A 14526-nucleotide genomic window follows, 5' to 3' on the forward strand; every position below is an offset into this window, starting at 1 on the left:
TAGAGCCCCAACAGAGAAACTACTCTTTATGTCCATACTAAGATGATAGTAATCTTCTGATCTTGAAATTTTAATTTTGCACAATGTGGAACCAAGTTGCAGAAGAAGACGTTGGGGATTTCACATGAGTTATAGTGCCAGATTTTGGAGTACAGGAATTGGAGAACTCAATCGGAGTAAGTAGGGAGTTCAAAAAATCTTTTCACTCTGCTGCAAGAAGGCCATTCGATTCCCTGATGTCTACTTCAAATACAAGAGTCAGAAACCCAAGAACCAACTACTGTTTCTGCTCAGCTTCAATTCAAGGACCTTTTACGTATAATGCAAAGGTGATGACCACTTCACTACAGAAATCATGCAAAGACAGCTTGATGCAGTATGGTATCAATGCACTTTCAGAACAATCTTTTCACCAACTCATACCCAAAACTGATAATGAGTGCAAGTTATTGAGTAAAAGAATGAATATCATTTATGCCAAAACCTTTCATATTAGCAAGTTCACAAATAGCTGCCATTTTACGCAAATTTAGTGGGTATGTTGGATGGCCTAAAATGCTAATAATGAGCAGATGTACCTAAAATTCAATTGGTTCACAATTCCAATTTTTCAGAAATATCTGATTCAAACTTGCAGAAAAAATATTGGATAGCTGACAGGAAACCCTCTAGTCCGAGCGACACTTCAGTCCAAACTGGTGGTCCTGGAAAATGGTAGGTTCTGTTCTGGCTTTCTAAACTTATGCAGCAGGGCCATGTGAGATCTTCACTGCTTAAGGCCATAAAACCCGAAGATCTTTTTGTTTGAAGTCCCAATAGTTGTGCTCAGAACCTCACTCATCTCAATTGTACTTTGAAGTCATGAACAGTATTGCCTTCTTTTAACGTTTTGAATACAGTTAAAAAGCAGCTCAGCTGCAGTTCCATGATGCTGAGTTTAAGTTGATTTCCCTGTGCAGTTCTTTAGCCTCACCTGCCCATGCTTCCCTTTGTTCCAACTATTTCTAACAGCAAAAATGGATGAGAAATGCTTCTGCACAGTATATAAACTGGGACCTGTGACCTGGAAAGCAAATGCATTGACCACTACTCAAGAAAAATCAAGAGTGTTCAACATCTATATCAATCAATAATTATACCCCCAAAAGGTCTGGTTGTTAACAGGATTTATGACAAAATGATGCCGCGATTAGACAAGGAGCTTGGCGTCTCAGTCTCAGGACCTAAAGGGCAAACTGCAAAAAGAGAACCACTTCATACACACAACAATTGCCCCACTAGTGTGCTATCAAGAGGGATGTTTCTGCCCAGTTTCGAACTGAGGACCTTTCGCGTGTTAGGCGAATGTGATGACCACTACACTACAGAAACCACTGTTAAAAGGTTCTTTGGGCTCACTCTCCAGCTTTTGCTCATTTTTGGCACTTGAAAATCATAGCTTTAAATCTGGCTAAGGAGTCTGACTTCTCAATCATTAGGATGGAAATTCTCACAACCCCACCAAAGTTCTCTTGTTTCTTACCATTTGAGGAACAGACTGTTGCTAACTAGGCATATTATGAAGAGTTTTACTTTATCTCTGTAGTTCCCTCATTGGCATATAGAGCATAACCTATTGCGCAAATTCTGTATGCTTGACATTGCCTTGCAAGGATTTTTTCTTTGCCATAGAATTGATGAAATTAACTTTTGAAATTCAGCTAATTAGCATAACCTCTGTTGGGAAACAAAATGAGAACACACTCACCAAAGTTTATGCTTCCTGTAGTAATGTTTAAGAAACTGGCTTGAATTGTCTTCACCCCATTAGGACGCAAAATTCAAACCCAGCAACCAATGTTTACTTGTTTCATTGCCTTTGAGAGACAGAATGTTACTCTCTAGGAATAATATGAAGAACTTTACCTGATCACTGGAAGCTGTTTCACTGGCATGGAAAGCAATCCCTAGTGCACAGATTCTGCATCATAAACATTGCTTTGCATGGATTTTAATTGTCAGGAGACTAGAAGGAATTTACTTTTAAGAATTAGCTAAGTAGCATAACTTATCTCTGTTAGTAGATCAAATACAGATGCACTCGTGGTGTTTCTGTTTTGTTTACTTTTGTTTGAAATACATGGATTAGCACACCCATCATGCTACAATGAGTTTTACATCATGCCTGTGACAATTGAAATCAGCCTTAAGCACAGCTCCTAAAGCACAGTCCTTGCATCACCGGAGCAAAAGTGTGCTGCATATATTGACTTTCTCAGTTTGCAAATAGAGCCCCAACAGAGAAACTACTCTTTATGTCCATACTAAGATGATAGTAATCTTCTGATCTTGAAATTTTAATTTTGCACAATGTGGAACCAAGTTGCAGAAGAAGACGTTGGGGATTTCACATGAGTTATAGTGCCAGAGTTTGGAGTACAGGAATTGGAGAACTCAATCGGAGTAAGTAGGGAGTTCAAAAAATCTTTTCACTCTGCTGCAAGAAGGCCATTCGATTCCCTGATGCCTACTTCAAATACAAGAGTCAGAAACCCAAGAACCAACTACTGTTTCTGCTCAGCTTCAATTCAAGGACCTTTTACGTATAATGCAAATGTGATGACCACTTCACTACAGAAATCATGCAAAGACAGCTTGATGCAGTATGGTATCAATGCACTTTCAGAACAATCTTTTCACCAACTCATACCCAAAACTGATAATGAGTGCAAGTTATTGAGTAAAAGAATGAATATCATTTATGCCAAAACCTTTCATATTAGCAAGTTCACAAATAGCTGCCATTTTACGCAAATTTAGTGGGTATGTTGGATGGCCTAAAATGCTAATAATGAGCAGATGTACCTAAAATTCAATTGGTTCACAATTCCAATTTTTCAGAAATATCTGATTCAAACTTGCAGAAAAAATATTGGATAGCTGACAGGAAACCCTCTAGTCCGAGCGACACTTCAGTCCAAACTGGTGGTCCTGGAAAATGGTAGGTTCTGTTCTGGCTTTCTAAACTTATGCAGCAGGGCCATGTGAGATCTTCACTGCTTAAGGCCATAAAACCCGAAGATCTTTTTGTTTGAAGTCCCAATAGTTGTGCTCAGAACCTCACTCATCTCAATTGTACTTTGAAGTCATGAACAGTATTGCCTTCTTTTAACGTTTTGAATACAGTTAAAAAGCAGCTCAGCTGCAGTTCCATGATGCTGAGTTTAAGTTGATTTCCCTGTGCAGTTCTTTAGCCTCACCTGCCCATGCTTCCCTTTGTTCCAACTATTTCAAACAGCAAAAATGGATGAGAAATGCTTCTGCACAGTATATAAACTGGGACCTGTGACCTGGAAAGCAAATGCATTGACCACTACTCTAGAAAAATCAAGAGTGTTCAACATCTATATCAATCAATAATTATACCCCCAAAAGGTCTGGTTGTTAACAGGATTTATGACAAAATGATGCCGCGATTAGACAAGGAGCTTGGCGTCTCAGTCTCAGGACCTAAAGGGCAAACTGCAAAAAGAGAACCACTTCATACACACAACAATTGCCCCACTAGTGTGCTATCAAGAGGGATGTTTCTGCCCAGTTTCGAACTGAGGACCTTTCGCGTGTTAGGCGAATGTGATGACCACTACACTACAGAAACCACTGTTAAAAGGTTCTTTGGGCTCACTCTCCAGCTTTTGCTCATTTTTGGCACTTGAAAATCATAGCTTTAAATCTGGCTAAGGAGTCTGACTTCTCAATCATTAGGATGGAAATTCTCACAACCCCACCAAAGTTCTCTTGTTTCTTACCATTTGAGGAACAGACTGTTGCTAACTAGGCATATTATGAAGAGTTTTACTTTATCTCTGTAGTTCCCTCATTGGCATATAGAGCATAACCTATTGCGCAAATTCTGTATGCTTGACATTGCCTTGCAAGGATTTTTTCTTTGCCATAGAATTGATGAAATTAACTTTTGAAATTCAGCTAATTAGCATAACCTCTGTTGGGAAACAAAATGAGAACACACTCACCAAAGTTTATGCTTCCTGTAGTAATGTTTAAGAAACTGGCTTGAATTGTCTTCACCCCATTAGGACGCAAAATTCAAACCCAGCAACCAATGTTTACTTGTTTCATTGCCTTTGAGAGACAGAATGTTACTCTCTAGGAATAATATGAAGAACTTTACCTGATCACTGGAAGCTGTTTCACTGGCATGGAAAGCAATCCCTAGTGCACAGATTCTGCATCATAAACATTGCTTTGCATGGATTTTAATTGTCAGGAGACTAGAAGGAATTTACTTTTAAGAATTAGCTAAGTAGCATAACTTATCTCTGTTAGTAGATCAAATACAGATGCACTCGTGGTGTTTCTGTTTTGTTTACTTTTGTTTGAAATACATGGATTAGCACACCCATCATGCTACAATGAGTTTTACATCATGCCTGTGACAATTGAAATCAGCCTTAAGCACAGCTCCTAAAGCACAGTCCTTGCATCACCGGAGCAAAAGTGTGCTGCATATATTGACTTTCTCAGTTTGCAAATAGAGCCCCAACAGAGAAACTACTCTTTATGTCCATACTAAGATGATAGTAATCTTCTGATCTTGAAATTTTAATTTTGCACAATGTGGAACCAAGTTGCAGAAGAAGACGTTGGGGATTTCACATGAGTTATAGTGCCAGAGTTTGGAGTACAGGAATTGGAGAACTCAATCGGAGTAAGTAGGGAGTTCAAAAAATCTTTTCACTCTGCTGCAAGAAGGCCATTCGATTCCCTGATGCCTACTTCAAATACAAGAGTCAGAAACCCAAGAACCAACTACTGTTTCTGCTCAGCTTCAATTCAAGGACCTTTTACGTATAATGCAAATGTGATGACCACTTCACTACAGAAATCATGCAAAGACAGCTTGATGCAGTATGGTATCAATGCACATTCAGAACAATCTTTTCACCAACTCATACCCAAAACTGATAATGAGTGCAAGTTATTGAGTAAAAGAATGAATATCATTTATGCCAAAACCTTTCATATTAGCAAGTTCACAAATAGCTGCCATTTTACGCAAATTTAGTGGGTATGTTGGATGGCCTAAAATGCTAATAATGAGCAGATGTACCTAAAATTCAATTGGTTCACAATTCCAATTTTTCAGAAATATCTGATTCAAACTTGCAGAAAAAATATTGGATAGCTGACAGGAAACCCTCTAGTCCGAGCGACACTTCAGTCCAAACTGGTGGTCCTGGAAAATGGTAGGTTCTGTTCTGGCTTTCTAAACTTATGCAGCAGGGCCATGTGAGATCTTCACTGCTTAAGGCCATAAAACCCGAAGATCTTTTTCTTTGAAGTCCCAATAGTTGTGCTCAGAACCTCACTCATCTCAATTGTACTTTGAAGTCATGAACAGTATTGCCTTCTTTTAACGTTTTGAATACAGTTAAAAAGCAGCTCAGCTGCAGTTCCATGATGCTGAGTTTAAGTTGATTTCCCTGTGCAGTTCTTTAGCCTCACCTGCCCATGCTTCCCTTTGTTCCAACTATTTCAAACAGCAAAAATGGATGAGAAATGCTTCTGCACAGTATATAAACTGGGACCTGTGACCTGGAAAGCAAATGCATTGACCACTACCCTAGAAAAATCAAGAGTGTTCAACATCTATATCAATCAATAATTATACCCCCAAAAGGTCTGGTTGTTAACAGGATTTATGACAAAATGATGCCGCGATTAGACAAGGAGCTTGGCGTCTCAGTCTCAGGACCTAAAGGGCAAACTGCAAAAAGAGAACCACTTCATACACACAACAATTGCCCCACTAGTGTGCTATCAAGAGGGATGTTTCTGCCCAGTTTCGAACTGAGGACCTTTCGCGTGTTAGGCGAATGTGATGACCACTACACTACAGAAACCACTGTTAAAAGGTTCTTTGGGCTCACTCTCCAGCTTTTGCTCATTTTTGGCACTTGAAAATCATAGCTTTAAATCTGGCTAAGGAGTCTGACTTCTCAATCATTAGGATGGAAATTCTCACAACCCCACCAAAGTTCTCTTGTTTCTTACCATTTGAGGAACAGACTGTTGCTAACTAGGCATATTATGAAGAGTTTTACTTTATCTCTGTAGTTCCCTCATTGGCATATAGAGCATAACCTATTGCGCAAATTCTGTATGCTTGACATTGCCTTGCAAGGATTTTTTCTTTGCCATAGAATTGATGAAATTAACTTTTGAAATTCAGCTAATTAGCATAACCTCTGTTGGGAAACAAAATGAGAACACACTCACCAAAGTTTATGCTTCCTGTAGTAATGTTTAAGAAACTGGCTTGAATTGTCTTCACCCCATTAGGACGCAAAATTCAAACCCAGCAACCAATGTTTACTTGTTTCATTGCCTTTGAGAGACAGAATGTTACTCTCTAGGAATAATATGAAGAACTTTACCTGATCACTGGAAGCTGTTTCACTGGCATGGAAAGCAATCCCTAGTGCACAGATTCTGCATCATAAACATTGCTTTGCATGGATTTTAATTGTCAGGAGACTAGAAGGAATTTACTTTTAAGAATTAGCTAAGTAGCATAACTTATCTCTGTTAGTAGATCAAATACAGATGCACTCGTGGTGTTTCTGTTTTGTTTACTTTTGTTTGAAATACATGGATTAGCACACCCATCATGCTACAATGAGTTTTACATCATGCCTGTGACAATTGAAATCAGCCTTAAGCACAGCTCCTAAAGCACAGTCCTTGCATCACCGGAGCAAAAGTGTGCTGCATATATTGACTTTCTCAGTTTGCAAATAGAGCCCCAACAGAGAAACTACTCTTTATGTCCATACTAAGATGATAGTAATCTTCTGATCTTGAAATTTTAATTTTGCACAATGTGGAACCAAGTTGCAGAAGAAGACGTTGGGGATTTCACATGAGTTATAGTGCCAGATTTTGGAGTACAGGAATTGGAGAACTCAATCGGAGTAAGTAGGGAGTTCAAAAAATCTTTTCACTCTGCTGCAAGAAGGCCATTCGATTCCCTGATGTCTACTTCAAATACAAGAGTCAGAAACCCAAGAACCAACTACTGTTTCTGCTCAGCTTCAATTCAAGGACCTTTTACGTATAATGCAAAGGTGATGACCACTTCACTACAGAAATCATGCAAAGACAGCTTGATGCAGTATGGTATCAATGCACTTTCAGAACAATCTTTTCACCAACTCATACCCAAAACTGATAATGAGTGCAAGTTATTGAGTAAAAGAATGAATATCATTTATGCCAAAACCTTTCATATTAGCAAGTTCACAAATAGCTGCCATTTTACGCAAATTTAGTGGGTATGTTGGATGGCCTAAAATGCTAATAATGAGCAGATGTACCTAAAATTCAATTGGTTCACAATTCCAATTTTTCAGAAATATCTGATTCAAACTTGCAGAAAAAATATTGGATAGCTGACAGGAAACCCTCTAGTCCGAGCGACACTTCAGTCCAAACTGGTGGTCCTGGAAAATGGTAGGTTCTGTTCTGGCTTTCTAAACTTATGCAGCAGGGCCATGTGAGATCTTCACTGCTTAAGGCCATAAAACCCGAAGATCTTTTTCTTTGAAGTCCCAATAGTTGTGCTCAGAACCTCACTCATCTCAATTGTACTTTGAAGTCATGAACAGTATTGCCTTCTTTTAACGTTTTGAATACAGTTAAAAAGCAGCTCAGCTGCAGTTCCATGATGCTGAGTTTAAGTTGATTTCCCTGTGCAGTTCTTTAGCCTCACCTGCCCATGCTTCCCTTTGTTCCAACTATTTCAAACAGCAAAAATGGATGAGAAATGCTTCTGCACAGTATATAAACTGGGACCTGTGACCTGGAAAGCAAATGCATTGACCACTACTCTAGAAAAATCAAGAGTGTTCAACATCTATATCAATCAATAATTATACCCCCAAAAGGTCTGGTTGTTAACAGGATTTATGACAAAATGATGCCGCGATTAGACAAGGAGCTTGGCGTCTCAGTCTCAGGACCTAAAGGGCAAACTGCAAAAAGAGAACCACTTCATACACACAACAATTGCCCCACTAGTGTGCTATCAAGAGGGATGTTTCTGCCCAGTTTCGAACTGAGGACCTTTCGCGTGTTAGGCGAATGTGATGACCACTACACTACAGAAACCACTGTTAAAAGGTTCTTTGGGCTCACTCTCCAGCTTTTGCTCATTTTTGGCACTTGAAAATCATAGCTTTAAATCTGGCTAAGGAGTCTGACTTCTCAATCATTAGGATGGAAATTCTCACAACCCCACCAAAGTTCTCTTGTTTCTTACCATTTGAGGAACAGACTGTTGCTAACTAGGCATATTATGAAGAGTTTTACTTTATCTCTGTAGTTCCCTCATTGGCATATAGAGCATAACCTATTGCGCAAATTCTGTATGCTTGACATTGCCTTGCAAGGATTTTTTCTTTGCCATAGAATTGATGAAATTAACTTTTGAAATTCAGCTAATTAGCATAACCTCTGTTGGGAAACAAAATGAGAACACACTCACCAAAGTTTATGCTTCCTGTAGTAATGTTTAAGAAACTGGCTTGAATTGTCTTCACCCCATTAGGACGCAAAATTCAAACCCAGCAACCAATGTTTACTTGTTTCATTGCCTTTGAGAGACAGAATGTTACTCTCTAGGAATAATATGAAGAACTTTACCTGATCACTGGAAGCTGTTTCACTGGCATGGAAAGCAATCCCTAGTGCACAGATTCTGCATCATAAACATTGCTTTGCATGGATTTTAATTGTCAGGAGACTAGAAGGAATTTACTTTTAAGAATTAGCTAAGTAGCATAACTTATCTCTGTTAGTAGATCAAATACAGATGCACTCGTGGTGTTTCTGTTTTGTTTACTTTTGTTTGAAATACATGGATTAGCACACCCATCATGCTACAATGAGTTTTACATCATGCCTGTGACAATTGAAATCAGCCTTAAGCACAGCTCCTAAAGCACAGTCCTTGCATCACCGGAGCAAAAGTGTGCTGCATATATTGACTTTCTCAGTTTGCAAATAGAGCCCCAACAGAGAAACTACTCTTTATGTCCATACTAAGATGATAGTAATCTTCTGATCTTGAAATTTTAATTTTGCACAATGTGGAACCAAGTTGCAGAAGAAGACGTTGGGGATTTCACATGAGTTATAGTGCCAGATTTTGGAGTACAGGAATTGGAGAACTCAATCGGAGTAAGTAGGGAGTTCAAAAAATCTTTTCACTCTGCTGCAAGAAGGCCATTCGATTCCCTGATGTCTACTTCAAATACAAGAGTCAGAAACCCAAGAACCAACTACTGTTTCTGCTCAGCTTCAATTCAAGGACCTTTTACGTATAATGCAAAGGTGATGACCACTTCACTACAGAAATCATGCAAAGACAGCTTGATGCAGTATGGTATCAATGCACTTTCAGAACAATCTTTTCACCAACTCATACCCAAAACTGATAATGAGTGCAAGTTATTGAGTAAAAGAATGAATATCATTTATGCCAAAACCTTTCATATTAGCAAGTTCACAAATAGCTGCCATTTTACGCAAATTTAGTGGGTATGTTGGATGGCCTAAAATGCTAATAATGAGCAGATGTACCTAAAATTCAATTGGTTCACAATTCCAATTTTTCAGAAATATCTGATTCAAACTTGCAGAAAAAATATTGGATAGCTGACAGGAAACCCTCTAGTCCGAGCGACACTTCAGTCCAAACTGGTGGTCCTGGAAAACGGTAGGTTCTGTTCTGGCTTTCTAAACTTATGCATCAGGGCCATGTGAGATCTTCACTGCTTAAGGCCATAAAACCCGAAGATCTTTTTCTTTGAAGTCCCAATAGTTGTGCTCAGAACCTCACTCATCTCAATTGTACTTTGAAGTCATGAACAGTATTGCCTTCTTTTAACGTTTTGAATACAGTTAAAAAGCAGCTCAGCTGCAGTTCCATGATGCTGAGTTTAAGTTGATTTCCCTGTGCAGTTCTTTAGCCTCACCTGCCCATGCTTCCCTTTGTTCCAACTATTTCAAACAGCAAAAATGGATGAGAAATGCTTCTGCACAGTATATAAACTGGGACCTGTGACCTGGAAAGCAAATGCATTGACCACTACTCTAGAAAAATCAAGAGTGTTCAACATCTATATCAATCAATAATTATACCCCCAAAAGGTCTGGTTGTTAACAGGATTTATGACAAAATGATGCCGCGATTAGACAAGGAGCTTGGCGTCTCAGTCTCAGGACCTAAAGGGCAAACTGCAAAAAGAGAACCACTTCATACACACAACAATTGCCCCACTAGTGTGCTATCAAGAGGGATGTTTCTGCCCAGTTTCGAACTGAGGACCTTTCGCGTGTTAGGCGAATGTGATGACCACTACACTACAGAAACCACTGTTAAAAGGTTCTTTGGGCTCACTCTCCAGCTTTTGCTCATTTTTGGCACTTGAAAATCATAGCTTTAAATCTGGCTAAGGAGTCTGACTTCTCAATCATTAGGATGGAAATTCTCACAACCCCACCAAAGTTCTCTTGTTTCTTACCATTTGAGGAACAGACTGTTGCTAACTAGGCATATTATGAAGAGTTTTACTTTATCTCTGTAGTTCCCTCATTGGCATATAGAGCATAACCTATTGCGCAAATTCTGTATGCTTGACATTGCCTTGCAAGGATTTTTTCTTTGCCATAGAATTGATGAAATTAACTTTTGAAATTCAGCTAATTAGCATAACCTCTGTTGGGAAACAAAATGAGAACACACTCACCAAAGTTTATGCTTCCTGTAGTAATGTTTAAGAAACTGGCTTGAATTGTCTTCACCCCATTAGGACGCAAAATTCAAACCCAGCAACCAATGTTTACTTGTTTCATTGCCTTTGAGAGACAGAATGTTACTCTCTAGGAATAATATGAAGAACTTTACCTGATCACTGGAAGCTGTTTCACTGGCATGGAAAGCAATCCCTAGTGCACAGATTCTGCATCATAAACATTGCTTTGCATGGATTTTAATTGTCAGGAGACTAGAAGGAATTTACTTTTAAGAATTAGCTAAGTAGCATAACTTATCTCTGTTAGTATATCAAATACAGATGCACTCGTGGTGTTTCTGTTTTGTTTACTTTTGTTTGAAATACATGGATTAGCACACCCATCATGCTACAATGAGTTTTACATCATGCCTGTGACAATTGAAATCAGCCTTAAGCACAGCTCCTAAAGCACAGTCCTTGCATCACCGGAGCAAAAGTGTGCTGCATATATTGACTTTCTCAGTTTGCAAATAGAGCCCCAACAGAGAAACTACTCTTTATGTCCATACTAAGATGATAGTAATCTTCTGATCTTGAAATTTTAATTTTGCACAATGTGGAACCAAGTTGCAGAAGAAGACGTTGGGGATTTCACATGAGTTATAGTGCCAGATTTTGGAGTACAGGAATTGGAGAACTCAATCGGAGTAAGTAGGGAGTTCAAAAAATCTTTTCACTCTGCTGCAAGAAGGCCATTCGATTCCCTGATGTCTACTTCAAATACAAGAGTCAGAAACCCAAGAACCAACTACTGTTTCTGCTCAGCTTCAATTCAAGGACCTTTTACGTATAATGCAAAGGTGATGACCACTTCACTACAGAAATCATGCAAAGACAGCTTGATGCAGTATGGTATCAATGCACTTTCAGAACAATCTTTTCACCAACTCATACCCAAAACTGATAATGAGTGCAAGTTATTGAGTAAAAGAATGAATATCATTTATGCCAAAACCTTTCATATTAGCAAGTTCACAAATAGCTGCCATTTTACGCAAATTTAGTGGGTATGTTGGATGGCCTAAAATGCTAATAATGAGCAGATGTACCTAAAATTCAATTGGTTCACAATTCCAATTTTTCAGAAATATCTGATTCAAACTTGCAGAAAAAATATTGGATAGCTGACAGGAAACCCTCTAGTCCGAGCGACACTTCAGTCCAAACTGGTGGTCCTGGAAAATGGTAGGTTCTGTTCTGGCTTTCTAAACTTATGCAGCAGGGCCATGTGAGATCTTCACTGCTTAAGGCCATAAAACCCGAAGATCTTTTTCTTTGAAGTCCCAATAGTTGTGCTCAGAACCTCACTCATCTCAATTGTACTTTGAAGTCATGAACAGTATTGCCTTCTTTTAACGTTTTGAATACAGTTAAAAAGCAGCTCAGCTGCAGTTCCATGATGCTGAGTTTAAGTTGATTTCCCTGTGCAGTTCTTTAGCCTCACCTGCCCATGCTTCCCTTTGTTCCAACTATTTCAAACAGCAAAAATGGATGAGAAATGCTTCTGCACAGTATATAAACTGGGACCTGTGACCTGGAAAGCAAATGCATTGACCACTACTCTAGAAAAATCAAGAGTGTTCAACATCTATATCAATCAATAATTATACCCCCAAAAGGTCTGGTTGTTAACAGGATTTATGACAAAATGATGCCACGATTAGACAAGGAGCTTGGCGTCTCAGTCTCAGGACCTAAAGGGCAAACTGCAAAAAGAGAACCACTTCATACACACAACAATTGCCCCACTAGTGTGCTATCAAGAGGGATGTTTCTGCCCAGTTTCGAACTGAGGACCTTTCGCGTGTTAGGCGAATGTGATGACCACTACACTACAGAAACCACTGTTAAAAGGTTCTTTGGGCTCACTCTCCAGCTTTTGCTCATTTTTGGCACTTGAAAATCATAGCTTTAAATCTGGCTAAGGAGTCTGACTTCTCAATCATTAGGATGGAAATTCTCACAACCCCACCAAAGTTCTCTTGTTTCTTACCATTTGAGGAACAGACTGTTGCTAACTAGGCATATTATGAAGAGTTTTACTTTATCTCTGTAGTTCCCTCATTGGCATATAGAGCATAACCTATTGCGCAAATTCTGTATGCTTGACATTGCCTTGCAAGGATTTTTTCTTTGCCATAGAATTGATGAAATTAACTTTTGAAATTCAGCTAATTAGCATAACCTCTGTTGGGAAACAAAATGAGAACACACTCACCAAAGTTTATGCTTCCTGTAGTAATGTTTAAGAAACTGGCTTGAATTGTCTTCACCCCATTAGGACGCAAAATTCAAACCCAGCAACCAATGTTTACTTGTTTCATTGCCTTTGAGAGACAGAATGTTACTCTCTAGGAATAATATGAAGAACTTTACCTGATCACTGGAAGCTGTTTCACTGGCATGGAAAGCAATCCCTAGTGCACAGATTCTGCATCATAAACATTGCTTTGCATGGATTTTAATTGTCAGGAGACTAGAAGGAATTTACTTTTAAGAATTAGCTAAGTAGCATAACTTATCTCTGTTAGTAGATCAAATACAGATGCACTCGTGGTGTTTCTGTTTTGTTTACTTTTGTTTGAAATACATGGATTAGCACACCCATCATGCTACAATGAGTTTTACATCATGCCTGTGACAATTGAAATCAGCCTTAAGCACAGCTCCTAAAGCACAGTCCTTGCATCACCGGAGCAAAAGTGTGCTGCATATATTGACTTTCTCAGTTTGCAAATAGAGCCCCAATAGAGAAACTACTCTTTATGTCCATACTAAGATGATAGTAATCTTCTGATCTTGAAATTTTAATTTTGCACAATGTGGAACCAAGTTGCAGAAGAAGACGTTGGGGATTTCACATGAGTTATAGTGCCAGATTTTGGAGTACAGGAATTGGAGAACTCAATCGGAGTAAGTAGGGAGTTCAAAAAATCTTTTCACTCTGCTGCAAGAAGGCCATTCGATTCCCTGATGTCTACTTCAAATACAAGAGTCAGAAACCCAAGAACCAACTACTGTTTCTGCTCAGCTTCAATTCAAGGACCTTTTACGTATAATGCAAAGGTGATGACCACTTCACTACAGAAATCATGCAAAGACAGCTTGATGCAGTATGGTATCAATGCACTTTCAGAACAATCTTTTCACCAACTCATACCCAAAACTGATAATGAGTGCAAGTTATTGAGTAAAAGAATGAATATCATTTATGCCAAAACCTTTCATATTAGCAAGTTCACAAATAGCTGCCATTTTACGCAAATTTAGTGGGTATGTTGGATGGCCTAAAATGCTAATAATGAGCAGATGTACCTAAAATTCAATTGGTTCACAATTCCAATTTTTCAGAAATATCTGATTCAAACTTGCAGAAAAAATATTGGATAGCTGACAGGAAACCCTCTAGTCCGAGCGACACTTCAGTCCAAACTGGTGGTCCTGGAAAATGGTAGGTTCTGTTCTGGCTTTCTAAACTTATGCAGCAGGGCCATGTGAGATCTTCACTGCTTAAGGCCATAAAACCCGAAGATCTTTTTCTTTGAAGTCCCAATAGTTGTGCTCAGAACCTCACTCATCTCAATTGTACTTTGAAGTCATGAACAGTATTGCCTTCTTTTAACGTTTTGAATACAGTTAAAAAGCAGCTCAGCTGCAGTTCCATGAT

At 38.8% G+C, this 14526-nt stretch overlaps 1 protein-coding gene and 6 non-coding genes across 7 annotated transcripts in view; all 7 read right to left on the reverse strand.

The window, feature by feature from the left end:
- Window positions 1-14526, reverse strand: part of LOC145659971 (alpha-1-antitrypsin homolog) — a 268558-nt gene that overhangs the window by 61116 nt on the left and 192916 nt on the right. The gene's annotated exons all lie outside the window — the stretch shown is intronic.
- trnav-aac (transfer RNA valine (anticodon AAC)) lies at window positions 1299-1371 on the reverse strand. The gene has a single exon. It is a non-coding gene; the product is annotated as a tRNA-Val (tRNA).
- On the reverse strand, window positions 3565-3637 carry trnav-aac (transfer RNA valine (anticodon AAC)). Its single transcript has one exon. It is a non-coding gene; the product is annotated as a tRNA-Val (tRNA).
- On the reverse strand, window positions 5831-5903 carry trnav-aac (transfer RNA valine (anticodon AAC)). Its single transcript has one exon. It is a non-coding gene; the product is annotated as a tRNA-Val (tRNA).
- Window positions 8097-8169, reverse strand: trnav-aac (transfer RNA valine (anticodon AAC)). Its single transcript has one exon. It is a non-coding gene; the product is annotated as a tRNA-Val (tRNA).
- On the reverse strand, window positions 10363-10435 carry trnav-aac (transfer RNA valine (anticodon AAC)). Its single transcript has one exon. It is a non-coding gene; the product is annotated as a tRNA-Val (tRNA).
- On the reverse strand, window positions 12629-12701 carry trnav-aac (transfer RNA valine (anticodon AAC)). The gene has a single exon. It is a non-coding gene; the product is annotated as a tRNA-Val (tRNA).

The sequence above is a fragment of the Electrophorus electricus genome, chromosome 2, assembly GCF_041902795.1.
Source record: "Electrophorus electricus isolate QZ-2024a chromosome 2, ASM4190279v1, whole genome shotgun sequence".
Classification (NCBI taxonomy): domain Eukaryota; kingdom Metazoa; phylum Chordata; class Actinopteri; order Gymnotiformes; family Gymnotidae; genus Electrophorus; species Electrophorus electricus.